The following is a 13792-nucleotide window of genomic DNA, read 5'->3' as shown; positions in this document are numbered from 1 at the left end:
AAGTAAATGAGTGCTACAGAATGGAACTTTATTCGTTTAAGAAATTGATGACCGCGTGCAGCAGGGAGCCCCGTACAAAGCGCGACGCAGCTGCCGATGCGCAGCCGCGTTCGGTGACATCGGGGGCGTGTGCTTTGTGGCGCAGGTCATGGGCACGTTTCTGTGGATCATGTACGGCACCCTGGGCGCAACTACAGCTAGCGAGCAGTTCCTATACGGTTGCGCGTGCGCGTTCACAGCGAACGGATACGTCTTCCTCCTCTCGTCGATCATGAGCATCCAAACGGCCCTCATGCTACCCAGGTTGTTTTACGTGAGTCCACCCTCTTATGCAATCCGCCGAAACCTGTGGTCAAGCGAGAGGACCACAGTGACAGTAAAGCTGCGGAGGCATGGCCAAAGCACTTACACCTTTAGCATATGATGTCAGCCCGCTCCGTTGTCACCAACCGTGCACGAGCCAGCGTCTGCTAGGTGTTTGCACTGAGCTGAGCTTAGCCACTGAATTAAATTCGTTTTCAGGTCCAAGCTGTGCTTCGTTTTTATTACTATTATTATTGTTCTTCTCGCTAAACAAGAATTAGGTGATGGCTTCAGGGTGCATTACGGCGCTCTCTTCTGCTTACACGTCGAGAAAAGGTTTATCACTCTGCATCAACCGGCAAGCAAAATTCAGTACCAAAACGTTACTCGGTGATGTATTTTCTGGGCGCCGTGCTAAACGTGCTCACGTAGGGGAAAAGACGAAACGACAATATAGATGAGCTCAGCGTTCGTGGCCCGCTTTACGTCTCTTGTCCCATTTGCCTTATAACCTTTATTAATTTATTTTTACATACCCTTTAGACACTGTCATTTTTATAAAGCTGCACATCGTCATGTTTTATGTGTTGCCTTGCACTCTTCGCCTTAAACATTTGTAACAGCCGCGAAGGTTTTGAAATGTTGATCATTTTTCGGTAGGGCTGAAGGTAGCATTGATTTTCGTAATGTTTGCAGGGGCAGTATATAGTTAACTTCAGCGCCAGGAGTCATGTTCAACGCAAGCTGCAACATAACGCCCGGTGCCGCAATTAACGGCAATTCGCTCCTGTCAATTTTACTGCGACTCATATCATCTTAGGCCTGATGAATAACATTTAAAAAGAAACCCATCTGCATATACTATTACTAGAGACAGAAACTTAAGTCAAAATGCTTCTTCTTTCCTTATATACGCCTATATCGTGCTTGTTTAACAAATAAGCACGAACTATGGGTCTCGAAACATTTCACTAGCACATTTATCCTGCCTATAAATGCCTATTTAAATGTTGGTGCATATATTGGACTTTCAGAGCCTATAAATGCATTTTCTTCGTGTTTTGTCCTCACCTCATCTCACCCACGAGGGAACTTGGCTGAAGGCAGCCGAATATTGCCACATGCAGTTTGTCGATGCAAACGCTTATATTAACAGCTTTGCAGCAGGCTAGAGCATTGCTGTGTGAAGGGCTCATACGCGACGATACACTTGAAGGAGATTTAGCAAATTTGTGCGCTCACTTCACGTTTTTAGCCGAAATCATCGATTGAATCTTGAACGCTCGGGCGCAACTCTGACCTTATGAGTGTGGGGCTCATTTCAGACGTTTAGGAAAGGTTCGCCATCGTCTCCAATGGACCTGTTGCTGATGGAGTTAGTGCGAACAATTATTCTGTGTCGAACGAAAATACTGAGTTTTCGGTGCTGAAACGTCAAAAGTTCTAACCAGCGAACATTCTGCAATTCCAGAGGGCATTAGATCATCAAACGTTCCCAAGTACAAGTATGTGCCGCTATCTTCGGTAGATGTTGAGCGCTGCTTTTCTCCATACAAACTAATACTCAATGAAAAAAAAAGGCACAACATGAAGCCCGAAAATTTTGGAATTTGCTTGTTTGTCACTGCTTTCACAACTCTTCCCGTTGTGTCTAGTCACACTAGATTTCAGATAAATATTGTAACCTCAGAACATCCCTCATTTCGTTTTATTGAATAACATTTTTTTTAATGAGAGAACAAGGGTTTAGTGGGCTGTGTTCCTTAGAATAACATAATTTGTCCTCAGATGCGCAGCAGAAGTTCTTATTAATTGAGCCTATACATACCTAAAGGACTGTAACTGGAGCCGAAATATGCCTTAAATGAACGCTTTAGTGCCTGTTATAGGCGCCTAAAACAGCAATATTTAGCACCTAAACATCCCGTCTCTAATCATTATTAATGTAAAGGGCACCTCTTACAAAATGCGAAAGTTAAAATTAAATTATGGGGTTTTACGTGCCAAAACCAGTTCTGATTATGAGGCACGCCGTAGTGGGGGACTCCGGAAATTTGGACAACCTGGGGTTCTTTAACGTGCACCTAAATCTAAGTACACGGGTGTTTTCGCATTTCGCCCCCATCGAAATGCGAGCGCCGTGGCCGGGATTCGATCCCGCGACCTCGTGCTCAGCAGCCCAACACCATAGCCACTGAGCAACCACGGCGGGTAAAATGCGAAAGTGTGCACTTTTTATACAAGTTACCGCGTTTACCGTGGAGCCATAAGGATATTTTCGGTCATTATATAAGGTAAAGACTTGTACGTAACTTGGATACTCTACTCAAGTTACTGTAACTTAATTACTTTTCTGAGTGACTTGGTAACTTACAGTTATTTTTGAAGATCAGTAATTAGTACTAACCTAATTACTTGTACACATTAAGTAAGTTACTTATTGTGAGTTACTTCTAAAGTCACGACGGTGAGCTGTGCCTGCGGCCCGATCAGAGCCTTCGGCTGCCGTTCTCCAACAATGAGAGCTTAGTGAGATAGAACGGAAACAGTATGGGGAATATACGAATTCCAAAGCATTAAGGTCTCTATAATGCAGTGTTGCAGGTAGCAAATGCCCTAAATATGTGCTTGTTTAAATTATAGTCTTTAAACATGCTCCAGCAGCTACATAAAGTGAGCGTGTTTTGCCACTCCATTTATCTCTTTCAATGGATCAAAAAAAAAACTAAAAAGAAAATATAAACATTAAAATTTTCATGGTTCAGAACTACCACTGCATGATAAAAGCGTAGTTGTTCTGCTATTCTGTTTTCTACTTCTGTACTTTCTTTCTATTCTTGTCACTCGTTAAATGGGGTATCCTCTGCTGTCACTGATAGTTGTCGGCACCATAGCCATGTCAAGCGATCTCGTAGGAGCACTGCAAATACTGCACCAAATTAGGCTTTACAAAAATGTAATAGAACTAAGTTGTAGCAGCAAGACCAGCTACATTTAGTGAACACATATACTGCAAATGTAAATTCTTCTTCTTTCGGATGTTTTACGTGCCAAAACCAGTTCTGATTAGGAGGCACGCCGTAGTGGAGGTCTCCGGATTAATTTTGACCACCTGGGGTTCTTTAACGTGCACTACAACGCAAGCACACGGGCGCTTTTGCATTTCGTCTCCATCGAAACGTGGCCGCTGCGGCCGGGATTCGATCCCGTGACCTCGTGCTTAGCAGCGCAACACCTTAGCCACTCAGCCACCGCGGCGGGTAAAATGTAAATTTAACGGGGTAGAATTAAATAATTTTTACATTAAGATATGATGATCATTATTGGGGTTTTATGGCGCAAGGGCCAGGGAAGGCCAAAGAGTGGCAAAAAAATTGTATGGTGTAGTCGATGGTGTGCTCAATGTCAAAGGGTATACTATGTAAATATACCTGGTAGCGAAGCTTCCATAGAAGCCCATACGTTCAAAACATGGCAGTTCCTCGGCGGTTCATGGGCCTTATACAGTGCCATCTGTGTGACGAGCGAACACTTCCGGCGGAACAAAAAATAAGCTGACGCCATATCTGTTAAAAACAGAAGTGACGTTATTTTGTTCTCAAAGGTGCAAAATTTGCTTTCGTGGCCTGCCATTAGAGCCGTATATTAAAATGCCCCGCCGTGCGACTTGATGGGCGTTTCGAGCTTTCTGCGCAGAAAGCGATGCAGCAAAAGGACAGCCATACGGGTGTCGAAATCGCACCGCTGCACAGAACATATTTCTTTAGAGGCCGACGAAAGCCTTGGGTGTAGAGGGCTGGTCCCATCGTCGTACGCTAAGCCCGTCGGACGGCACAGCAGCCCAAAAACAGCTAAAGTAAACAATTATCTGGTGGTCGTAACTCAACTTTTGACTGAACAGGTTAAGAAACGATGAAACTACCCGCGTCACCAAACAGACAAACGTCGACAAGCAAAACAACACAACGTGTGAGGGGGGCGTATTGTAACAGGTGAACTTTACGAGTGCGCCTTTATGCACACTTCAAGAGCTGCATTGCATTGCAAGTGATAGCAGCGTCAATGCTCCCTCTTATATTGGGCGCTGAAGTAATGTATTTATTGATATGAATAATAAAATAAAATTGAGTTGTCTTTTCTTTTGTCGCCACGCGTATATAAAATTGATTGGGGAATTTTATTTTCGATGAATGAATCAAACTGCGTCTCGTTTTAAGAAACGCTTTTTTCTTTCGCAATGTCTTTTCCCTCCTCGCACAGCCGCGCTTCAGTCCCTGCTCCCATAACCACCCTTGCTCATCTCGGTGACAATTTGTTCTGAACCGCTTTTCCCCCGAAGCTTCGCGACCTATTTGGATCGACCTTCGGGTATATGTGACGCGTCTGTATAGGGGCCTAGGAAATTCCAGAGGTGATTACTCCAGAGTAATGCGTTTTCCTGGAATTCCTAGAGTGAGTGTAGGCTTCAAAGTGTTAGGCATCGTATATATTAATCTGATCGACTCATTTCCACTGTTTGGGGCATTTTCCTGATAACTCTGAACGAGCTGTGGCACAATGTGAGATACACTGACGCTTTCCTGGCCATATTGCTTCCAGAAATGCTGTATTGCATCACGCCGTTTAAGTCATCCCTACTCTGTTCAGCTGCATACGTTAATGCTGGATATTTCAGAACATGTGCTTGCAAATATGTAACTAAAAAATAAGTTGAACTATGACTACTAATGCCTTCTATTTTGTAATAATTTAATAATAAGGCATGCAAGAATATTGGATGAAAACAAAGATCTGCTGACCACATCATCTTTTTTATCTCGAGGATGGCTACAAATATCCGTCAGCTAAAGTGGAAGGGGGAAAGAAGAGAAATGTTTCAAATGCATTGTATAATCTATTAAATCCATTGTTCAAGAGTTTTTCAGGAACTTTTACTATACCCTGTGATGTTACGCAAACCTAATAAAAGCACATTTATCACTGTAAAGTTCTTGAAAGCTTACTTTCAAAGCCGTTTGTAACAACTGCGGAACAGCAGTTATGACATCTAAGTCTTGTTTTTGTGCATCCATAAAAGCTGGCGACCGTCTCTTTTGCCATTGTTTTGAAGTTACAGTTCGTCTGTAGAAAACAGAATCAAGCTATGCAATTAGAATTAGAAAACACTTTTGATAGCATGTGTACCACTTTGGTAACGTTGGATTTCATGATTATTCTCTAGGAATATGTGACTTGCAAGTAATTTAAAAGTAACTTTCAAGTAATGAGTTACTTCTTTCAGTAATTAGTATTTTACTTAAGCACTTTTTGAAATGAAGTAATTATTATTCTACTCAATTACGTTTTGCCTGATACGCAGTAACTTAATTATTCTATCTGAATAACTTATGCTTGTCGGATACGGGAGGAGGGGCGGTTACGATATTGTGCAAGGAAAGAACAAAATATATAGGTCGTTGTTGGTAGTGAAAAGCTTAGGCTAAAGCTATTTGTTCACATACGGGAGGGTTTGACATCGAGTATAGAAAAATGTGGACCAACAGAAAAAAAAAAAGCAAGCATTGCAGTTAGTAATAGAGGAAGGAACAATTGACGCACAAGTTACTGATCATGGATGTATGCCCGTGTACTGGGTGTCCCGTTAAGGAACCCCGCAAGTGATCAAAATTACTGCGGAGTCCCCTACTACGGCGTGCCTTATAATCATGTCGCGGTTTTAGTTTAATTCTTGATCATGAATACGCAAACTGAAATTGAGGTTTTGAACAAATGAGCCATGCTCGCGCGCGGATACAGTGTCTTCTGGCAGCCTATCCCAGTGATCATTGGTGAAAAAAAAAAAGCGGCTCCGAGCGATTACGGCGGTTAGTACTTATCGTCATCTCCATGAAAATGAAATGTGCAAATAGCCTCGTCGGCCACACGTTGCGCGCAGCGCCGTGGCGAGACGCGAAAATGAAAGGCTATGGGCACCATTATTTCTTCTGCATGCACCCCCGTACCAAACGTTGTTTGCTGTTTTTTTTTTTTTTTTTTCCCTTTTGAGCGCGCGTGTGCTTGCATGCTTGCGTGCGTGCGTGCACTATCAACACAGAAAGAAGGGAATGTGCTAGAAGCTAAAAAGGAAACAAGAAATGTGCAGGGCAGTTAAAGTGGTTACACGAACGGCGCCATGCACTGTCGCCTCTTGCTTTCACATTCCGCCGCGGCGGCACCCAACATACGGAGGACCAGTGAGGACGAGACCATTTGGCACGCGCTGGCGTGTTCCGTAAACCTGACGATAGTATGTGTGAACTAACTTGATGTGTCTCGTTATCAAGCGCGAAGCGCGGTGTATCCTCTTGGGTAAGTCATATTTACTCATTATATGCACATGCATATATATATATATACAGCCTCGCTAAAACTCCCTGTTTTCGCATTTCCGTGCTGTCTTCGCGTAACTGCGCTGTTTTTGCCCGGGTAATGAATGTGTGTACTTGGCGTGAAACTTTTGTGTTTTACACGGGTGAAAAGTGTGGCCTTGCGCAATAAATGGCAGCTGCGGGCAACGACGCAGTATACGGCTTAAGCAGGCGTCGACCAAAATGTACATGGCCGCACCACGTGCGCGGCGGCATGCGCGCCTCTCGCCCCGGCGCATGCTGCGCACTTGCTTTCAATAACTGCCAACATGCTCGTTCGCTCAATTTCAGCAGATTCGCGCGAGAATTGCCCTAGACTCGCGCGAGGCACAGAAGACTAAGTCCGCTTCAAAAGCCATGGAGACAAACGATGGAACAATGACATATGCGTATAAAGCACTTTTGTTTGTTTGTTTTTTCGGAAGCGATATAAAGGCCTGGGCCATATTTTCGAATATTCGCCGTTTCATTTCTCATCATTCTCGCCCTTCGTCATTGGCTCCGACTAGCGTGTAGCGCGGCTGAGCTTGAGGTCGCGGGTTCTGTGCCAGCCCTCGGCGGCCGCAATGCAAATCTGCTCTTGTACTTAGATTTAAGTGCACCTTAAAAACCCTAGGTGGTCAAAAGTTAATCCGGAATACCCCACTACGGCGTGCCTCAAAATCAGAATCGGGGTTTTGGCGCCGTAAGACTCGGAAAATTCAATAAATAATTTAATTGGCTCGGACACAACTCCCGCGCTGCCGAGCCGCTGTTATCACTGCGATCGGCCACTGCGCGCGCCGCGTCATAACAAAAGAATATAACATGGAATGGAACGTTACAAACAGGCATTATGCTTACAAGACCTTACTTATGCGCGTTTCCTCATTGGCCAGAAGCGGCACACTTCTGATAGCGATCGCCGTGATAACGAGAATTTTTCGAGCAAACGAAAAAACAGTAAGCACTGGATAAAAATAAACGACGGCCCCAAAGGCATCCGCCTTTCGCCAAGGTTGCTCGTTTGGTTAGAACATCTGACAAACGTAGAAAAATTGAACGAGACAGCAACCGGGAATAACTTGCTGAAGGTACCGAAAATCAAGGCGAGAATTAAGTGCAACGGGGTCTAAAATAACAAAATCACATCTTGCTTCTCTCTCTTTTGGGGGGAGCGTATGGGTTGCCATATGGCATGCATATTTCAATAAATGCGTGCATGCTTTCTTCCCAAAGAAGCTGTGACGGGGTTCAGCGCATAATTCTTGTCAATGTGTATGATGGCCAGCTCTCGTTGGTTTCTGCTGGCTATTCTTGTTGAAGCCTATTGCACCTCTGCTTTTCTTTATACATATGTGTCATAGATTAGTGAGTAATCTGGGTGCGCACAGGTGTCGCCTAAATTGAAACTTTTATGGACCAATAACACGTTTTAGCGGTTACTCAGGAATTAATTTGTAGTTAACAATGAGCTTGCTCAAGATCAGACCGTATTGTCACTCAAGTGACTACGTCTTCGCGGTTGTTAAGGCTCACTGCTCAGCATCACGCTCGAGTAGACGCCATATTTTTTTCGCGCCCGTTACTTCGCATGCTTATAGCCCGCCAAAAACGAACTTTATTTTTGGCCTTTCAGTACACCTTGTTCCATCTGATTGCAGCCGGTTGTTACATATTTGGCGGTGTTGGCTGCGTTGGGAACTCATCTGTCATCGATGGGGTAAGCTAGACTCTACTTATTCGCGAGTTAAAAGCTCGCATGTCGCTTTACGTGTGTAAGAGGAACGTTTATGGTTTTAAACGTCAAAGCAAGAAAAATGTTTACTTCTTCACGTCGTTAATGTTTTGAATAAAACAAGAACTAATCTTTTAGCGGTATAAATAGTTAAATAAACAAATAAATAAATAAATAAATAAATAAATAAATAAATAAATTTATTTATTTATTATTTATTATTTATTTATTTATTTATTTATTTATTTATTTATTTATTTATTTATTTAATAGTACCTTACAGGGCCCGATGGGGAATTGAGTAAGGTGGGCTTCGTAGAAGTGATATAAACAATATGTGGAAATATTTCCTTAAAACGCACACAAAAAATGGTAAACAATCAAATCATGCTACAACTGACCAGTGGGAACACTAAGTCATTAGAACGTAACATTGAACCATGAAACCAAACTGATAAAGTTAACACTGTTAAAAATTTACTACAGGAACGCCATGTGCACATGTGTAGCTGCGCAGGCAACCGAACATCCTCAGAGAACTCGCTACACATGATGAGTTAGGAAGATCAAGGGTTAGCTGGTGATATGAGCAATAAGTGACTGCCGAAATTTCACTGGGTTAGCTTCTGATACAATGCTGTCGGGAAGGCTATTTCATAGCCGTATGGCACGTGGAAGCGCCGATGAGTTAAATGCGTCAGTATTGCCGTAAACGCGCGTGCAGCTTACGTTATTGTGTAGTCTACGTGACGTGTGTGGTGTATATCACGTACGGGGTGTCCATTTTTAAGTTTTACGCAATCGTTAGGAATCGCCTGTGGCAGGGAGCATAATTATTATCATTGAGCTGGGTTATTTGATGAGGCGGACATTAATAGCACAAAAAATCGAACCAAATATTCAACTAATTAACAAAAAATGACTAATTAACCTAATTAATTACTTTACGACACATATTGCAATTTAGCAGTTGTTAGCCGGTGAGCTTGTCAAGTGTTTCCACTTGAAATGAATTTCCAGGATGATACCGGCGTGGGCGCGGCCAGCAACCACGGCGGACCCCCTTCGGCGGGTGTCTGATCGGGGTTCTTCAGGACCAAATAAAGTTCATTTCACCTCACACCAGTTTGGAGATATGCACGCTATCAAACTCACCATAAAAATGCACTGTTGTTCCACTTACTTATTTACCAAAATGCTGTTTTATACATTGAAGCAACTGGAACGCCCATGTTTTTTGTCCCACACTTTGGGAAATAATATCTCGAAACTGGTGTCATCCTGGAAATTCGCAAGTGGATGCGTGTTGCAAGCTCACCGGCTCCAATATATATATATATATATATATATATATATATATATATACGGAAACTCACTTTCTCTGCGAGAGCTCCAGTTCCCAATTCACGGCAAAAGTCGCGCTCTTTATTTATTTATTTATTTATTTATTTATTTATTTATTTATTTATTTATTTATTTGATTATGACAATACATGATATTTCATGATTACCATGGCGTTGGAGCTAGAGGCTAAGAAATCACTGCAGACTTGGCTCCTAGCACCATAAACCCACTTATCGCTCATATGTCTTTTTGGTTTTTTCCACAGATCATTGCAATTGTTTGCGGAGGCTTACATTTCGTCCATTTCATTTACTCCCTGCTCAAAAACTGAGAGCATGCGGTTCATACGCACGAGACCTGTGCTATGACGCGACAAAATTAGGACTGGTGACGTACCATTCAGGGGCCAAACGTCATGAGACCGCGGAAACTGCTATTAGCTTCCAAACGTGGCCAGCATGCATGACGCGGAGGGCCTACCGAGGTTTGTTTCATTTTTAGTCGTCGTAACGCATTTAACGTGCGATTGAACACCCCACTTGCTTCAGGTTGCGCGAGTGGGTGCGTGCCTATATACGTATATTAACATTTCGGTGATGCAAGGGCAGTGACTAGAGTAGAATGCTTACGCTGCTCGCGTACAGCTGTGCCTAGTAGCAGCGAACGTATCTTCTTCTTTTTAATAAATTTCATTTATTGCTCTTTTCGCAGCCTATTATCAACACTATGGGTGTTCGAATAGCCATATTTTCGAATCCAATACGAATGTTCAAGAAAGACGACCTTCGAATGTCGAATCGAATACCGATTCTTTTTTTTTTCATTTCTAATCAAAGTAAAATATAAAAGCTGTCTGAAATCCGGCAAGAAAATCCCGGCAAAATCCAGCTCACGATGAATGTTGACGTTAATGCGATCAGCAGTGAAGAAATGTCGTCACACAGCGAATTGTCACCGTTGAAACGTGGCAAGTACGACGCGTGTAGCGCAGACGGGCTCCTCTCACGTGATTCCCTCGGGACGCAGGGCGCCATTTGGCTGCGCACCCGCGAAGTCCGCCTTCGAGATCCGTGGCGTGCCGGTGCTTGCGAACACAGAACTAAATGACTTTTTTTTTCAGTGAAGAATTCGTGAAATACGTGAGGCCGACATTTTTTAGACTGCGCTACCTTCGTGTCGGCCCATATTGTTTTGGTTAAACAGAGACCGACAAGACGATGCGAGAGTGGCTGGAGTATGCTAAGAATGCTAATCGCATTAAAGAAAGGCTTATTTACATTATTTCATACATGTAATGCCGGACGTCCGGTCAACTGAGGAGCTTGTAAATGAGTAACAGCTGAAATGCGATCGTAGGTGGCGCATCATCGCAATAACATTGCTATGACACGCATGATTAGCACATTATTCCCGTAGAGCCCTGTGGTCGTTGTGGGAGCGAAATGTATAGTACGAAAGCGCCGCAGATCGTGTTACAGGGGTGAAAACATGCTCAGAGTGTTCAAATAATGAATTGCTTTGACTAAATCGAGAAAAGAATTTGTAAGCTTGCTAATCGTTAGTCATTTTTATTGAATGACTGGAATATATTGAGCTGAAGTCGGCTACTCCAGGGTTTTGCTGTGTACCACGGCTCCTCTATATACAGCGCAAACTTATTCAGGGTAGTGGCCGCTTGCATCTGTCTTACTCCCTGCAGACACCAATAAGTGATGTTGTCCCTTATATTCCAACTGAAGCGAATATTCGACAACTTTAAATACTGAATCCTCGAATCAAATGCAAATATTTATAGCAAAGACTATTCGATTCCGATTCGAAATTTCGAATATTCGCGGGACCCTATATACACCCACTCTCTTTCATGTTTTAACTGTATCCTTGTTAAGTAGTACAGTTTTTAAAGATAACTTTTGTACACTGAGTGGCAGTAGCATCTCGATGATCATGTCGCATTAACAAAGGGGTAAATTACTTTAAACCTGTTACCGCATTTTTAAAGTATTCTTCTGATTCTACCATCCCTCTCAACGAGTGGCCGGTCACGGCGATATCGGGGGCACGGTTTCGTGCGACCCATTTACGAAGAGAAAAATAATCGAAAAGAGCCCAAGAATGGAACTAGCCCAGATTGAAATGATTCGGGGTACCGTTAAACTCGTGAAAGAAGGAAACCCGATTCAATTCAATCATTCTTAAGGGTACGGCCACGCTAGCGGCAAAAACGCGCGGCAACGCGCGTTTGACGGGGGTTTTGCGGCGTGCCACGCGAAATGGGTTCGAGACCCAGTTCGCGTGGCACGCCGCAAAACCCCCGATTCCTGCCGATATTGCCGCGCGCGGCATAACGCGTTGCCGCGCGGCATGACGCGTTGCCGCGCGTATTTGACGCGCGTCAAAAACGCGTGTTTTTGCCGCTAGCGTGGCCGTACCCTTACATACAGCCTGTGCCGTTTTAACGGACATAGTCGTTCCTTATTACCGGAATACCACTCCCCATTACACGTGTGTGGTACGTGATGATGTGCCTATACCTCTCCACCCCACCGTATAGATCATCTTCGTCGAAGAATGGCTTATCAATGGAAGCCCATCTAGACTAGTTACCGTCTAGTACGAGGCGACATGCTGTCTTACATCCCACTATTCTGACTCTTAGCATTAGGTCTGTTGCTTTGCTACACAGTAATTCGCACGTTGCATAGTTGCAGTTGCACAGTTGCAGAGAGCAAATGGGGATAGCCGATATTCTAATTGACATTAAGAGAAAAAAATGGAGCTAGGCAGGCCATGTAATGCGTAGGATGGATAACCGGTGGACCATTAGAGTTACAGAATGGATACCAAGAGAAGGGAAGCGCAGTCGAGGATGTGTGGTGATGAAGTTAGGAAATTTGCAGGCGCAAGCTGGAATCAGTTAGCGCAAGACAGGGGTCATTGGAGATCGCAGGAAGAGGCCTTCGTCCTGCAGTGGACATAAATATAGGCTGATGATGATGATGAATTCGCACGAAGGACGCCTGGGTGAGATTTGGGGGGTAAATAAAAAAGCGTCGCTTTGGACGACACCTCCGCATTGAGTGAATCTCATTGGTTATCTTACTAGTACACTACTGTACCGACGCATAGTTTCTTCGCTTGGCCTCCACTTCTCGATTTTTCACAAAGGCTCCACAAACTGCAGTGTACGAACGAGCTCGGTCGTAGCTCCAACTACAGTTGGCATGGTATCGGATCTCTGAAATAAGTTGAAAGCCAGCGATAGAAACGCATACAGAAGAAACAAGGAGTTTGCATCTTAGTTGACCATACACCAACTCGCTCAGCACTGAACCTTGCTGTCTGCTCTCTCTTCGTCCACCAACGCGAGACCCCTTTCTTTTTTTTTTTTCTTAAGGGGATAGTGTCAGCTGGTGACGACGTTAAGTACATACATAGCGGTAATGGTAGATTTCGTATTTACAATGTTCGGACGTTCTTGTATAATAATGATTTCTCAGAGGCGATCATACGAGTAGCATACTTTCATTATGAACTAAGTATACATTTTATTTATATTTCTTGCTCACAACTGTTCAACCCTCAGATTCTATTTGAATAAATATAGCTGTCACCATTGAATGTGCAGATTTGACGTGTTGACAAGTAAATCTGAACAAGACTTTAAGATGGAATTTAACATTTTCACTCCAAATGCTAAACTTATGTCATTCCTAGATAGATATTAACAGCTACAAGATCACCTTACTCACCTGCAAACAAAGAATAGCCACTGATACTTCGTCATCGGAGGAGAACGTTTGTGCTGGCATCTTCTCTCCTTCTCTTTGTTCTTGAAGTTGTTCTCTTTTTCTTTTTTCTTTCTTTTTTTAAGGCGAAAGCATTATATGCCCCTGAAGCGGAAAGTCCGGCGTTGCCGTGACCACGCGATGGTCCGAAAAGGCTACGAACCCACGACCATTGGTGGGAGTCAAACCCACGACCTTTGGTGTTAATTAAGGCGGGCGTTGGCGTGACCAT

The 13792-nt window shown here is 43.5% G+C and overlaps 1 long non-coding RNA gene across 1 annotated transcript; it reads left to right on the top strand.

Moving 5' to 3' along the window:
- The first annotated feature begins 206 nt into the window (after nucleotides 1-206).
- Nucleotides 207-10250, top strand: LOC125942709 (uncharacterized). The gene is made up of 3 exons (XR_007465313.1): nucleotides 207-313; nucleotides 8329-8412; nucleotides 10038-10250. It is a non-coding gene; the product is annotated as an uncharacterized LOC125942709 (long non-coding RNA).
- Nucleotides 10251-13792: the final 3542 nt, after the last annotated feature.

This window comes from Dermacentor silvarum, chromosome 1 (genome assembly GCF_013339745.2).
Source record: "Dermacentor silvarum isolate Dsil-2018 chromosome 1, BIME_Dsil_1.4, whole genome shotgun sequence".
NCBI classification, from domain to species: Eukaryota; Metazoa; Arthropoda; class Arachnida; order Ixodida; family Ixodidae; genus Dermacentor; species Dermacentor silvarum.
Note: the sequence above shows the minus strand (reverse complement) of the source record. Positions and strands in the feature narration are given on the sequence as shown.